This window comes from Scleropages formosus, chromosome 1, assembly GCF_900964775.1.
Source record: "Scleropages formosus chromosome 1, fSclFor1.1, whole genome shotgun sequence".
NCBI lineage: Eukaryota > Metazoa > Chordata > Actinopteri > Osteoglossiformes > Osteoglossidae > Scleropages > Scleropages formosus.
The window spans coordinates 7,030,423-7,033,026 of record NC_041806.1 but is presented as its reverse complement, the minus strand read 5'-3'; the positions used below and the strand labels follow the sequence as shown (position 1 = coordinate 7,033,026).

The 2,604-nt window shown below is 42.7% G+C and overlaps 1 long non-coding RNA gene across 1 annotated transcript; it reads right to left on the bottom strand.

Annotated features, from left to right (window-relative positions):
* Positions 1-976: 976 nt before the first annotated feature.
* LOC114911104 (uncharacterized) lies at positions 977-1,287 on the bottom strand. Its single transcript, XR_003797901.1, has 3 exons — positions 1,230-1,287; positions 1,106-1,134; positions 977-1,017 (listed from the first exon to the last, which is right to left on the bottom strand). It is a non-coding gene; the product is annotated as an uncharacterized LOC114911104 (long non-coding RNA).
* Positions 1,288-2,604: the final 1,317 nt, after the last annotated feature.

Sequence of the window (2,604 nt, the reverse complement as noted above, 5' to 3'; positions counted from 1 at the left end):
GAAGTGTATTCTGTGTTTCATATTGTAGCAAAGGAGGACTCATCACTCCAGCTGAAAAGCTAAGACATGATCTTAACTATTCCAAACATGCTGTAAATGTTGTCAAGTATATAAAATTCAAATAGCTGCCTTTCAAAAGCTCTCACTCTCTCTCTCACTCACTCACTGAACCGCTTGTCCAATTTGGGGTCACGGGGAGCCAGAGCCTAACCTGGCAACACAGGGCATAAGGCTGGAGGGGGCGGGGACACACCCAGGACAGAAGGCCAGTCTGTCGCACGGCACCCCAAACAGGACTTGAACCCCAGACCCACAGGAGAGCAGGACCCGGTCCAACCCACTGTGCCACCTCACCCCCTCCTTTCAAAAGCTGAAAACCAAAAATGACACAAATTCGAATTTTCACTGCACAAATGTAGCACTAATGAATCATGGGGGTTTTTCATTTGCTTGCTGCTCGTTCTGTCCATTTGTTCTGCACAAATGTTTCATTCTCTAAAAGACTCATTCAGCTCCGCTGTCTTAAAGAACGGTTCAGGAAATCTTTCCTACCGTTCGCAATAACACTGTACAACAGCTCACCTCTGTGTGACAGATGAACTATTCAGCACTATTGTTAGTTCATTTTGTTACTACTCATAATGATTATATTACCATTCTGCACAACTTGCACTACATACTGTTGCACTACTTGCACTACATACTGTTTTGATTTATTTATTTAATATACTTATTTATTATTATTCTTCCAACTGTATATATAATTGTACATATTTTTATCTTGTATTTTTCCACTTGTTTAATATGTTTTTATATTTTTATACTGTTTATATATATATATATATATGTGTGACGTGTGCAGAAGAAGATGATGCTTTAGACATGTTCCAGTGTTCGTTGTGTGGTTCTGATGGCGGCGTATTCAGCGCTGATGTTATCTCTCTTTCCGTTGGACTTTTTTTGCTCGGACTCTTTGAGGTCGACCACAGCGTACGTTACACTGTCTGCATCAGACACCTGGACACAAATGAGCAGATGAATCGTTATGAACAGACATATCGTCACAGATATGTTCATATATATGTTTTAACAGCGCAGTACTCACTTTAACTTGACTGGATGACAAGTTATTATCTGTAAAACAGAGAAGTATCTGTCATCTTCTAAACCAAAGCTTTGGATAAGACCTCTGGTTTCAGGTTTTGTCATAGAAATTCACACCCTCTTACCTGGTGTCCTCTTGTAGATCAGTATTATTACTATAGCGACACACACTCCTACACACACAGCCACACACGATGAGGCTACAGTGACAACTGGGAAGCCTCCATCACCTGCAGAATAAGGAAAAGTGTCAGAAAGGTTCTTAGATAGTAAATAAACCTGGACATAGATATTTACATACCATTTATTTAACATATTTATACATAGTTCCATAGTTGTATAGTAATATAAAGGAGGGGAAGGGATGGGAAACTAAGGATGAAAATTTGTGCTGATGGGCACATATTTTATGCAAATGCAGAAGAATGCCAAATTTCGTGGTTACAGATTATCTCTGATCCTAGTCTGGTAGGACACACACACACACCCTTTCGGAACCGCTTGTTCCATACGGGGTCGCGGGGAACCGGAGCCTACCCGGTAACACAGGGCATAAGGCCGGAGGGGGAGGGGACACACCCAGGACGGGATGCCAGTCCATCGCAAGGCACCCCAAGCGGGACTCGAACCCCAGACCCACCGGAGAGCAGGACCCGGTTCAACCCACTGCACCACCGCGCCCCCTCTATAGCAATATTTAATCAATATACAAAATATAATACAATCAATTCAATACCTGTAGGAGAGACACTGGATGGAGACACTACACCCAGTAACACAGGGTGCAGGGCTGGAGGGGGAGGCGACACACCCAGGACGGGACACCAGTCTGCCACTCAGCACCCCAAGCGGGACTCGAAACCCACACCCACCAAAGAGCAGGCGCAGGTAAAATCCGCTGCACCACCGTGCCTCCCAATTTATTTATTTATTTATAATAATTTTATTTTTTACCAGTCAAGTTTCCTCTCTGACCAACATGGGCTCCACTTTTATTGGACGCTTTTAAGGTACTGACTGAGCAGCGGGGAGGAGAAGAGGACAGTGCGAATCTTTTAGATGCAGCAGAGAGAAGCTGCAGAACGGAGTTTTCACTCTGCTTCAGTTTTATTGTACTTTTAATGTGCGTGTGTGTGTGTAATAGTTGTAAAAGCGTGCTTTTATGGTTGCGGTGGTGTCTCATTTGTCTTGGGAATTTGATCGTTAAGCAGTGTTTAATTGAGCACTGGCTACTCCGCCCCCTGGTGGTGACTTTGCACATTTACATTTATATTTATTCATTTAGCAGACGCTTTTCTCCATAGCAACGCACACCTCAGAGAAATAAAATTTGTACATTACCTTAGGAGAAAGACATAGTTGCAGATGTGTGATTCTTAAGTAAACTTACTTTGTTTCTTTTAATCTTTTCTTTATGCACTGATGTTCATCGCACGAGTAGGTGCATAAAACTCAGAATTTCTTTTACATTTCCTACGAGAGAGCGAGTCTTCAGTTTCC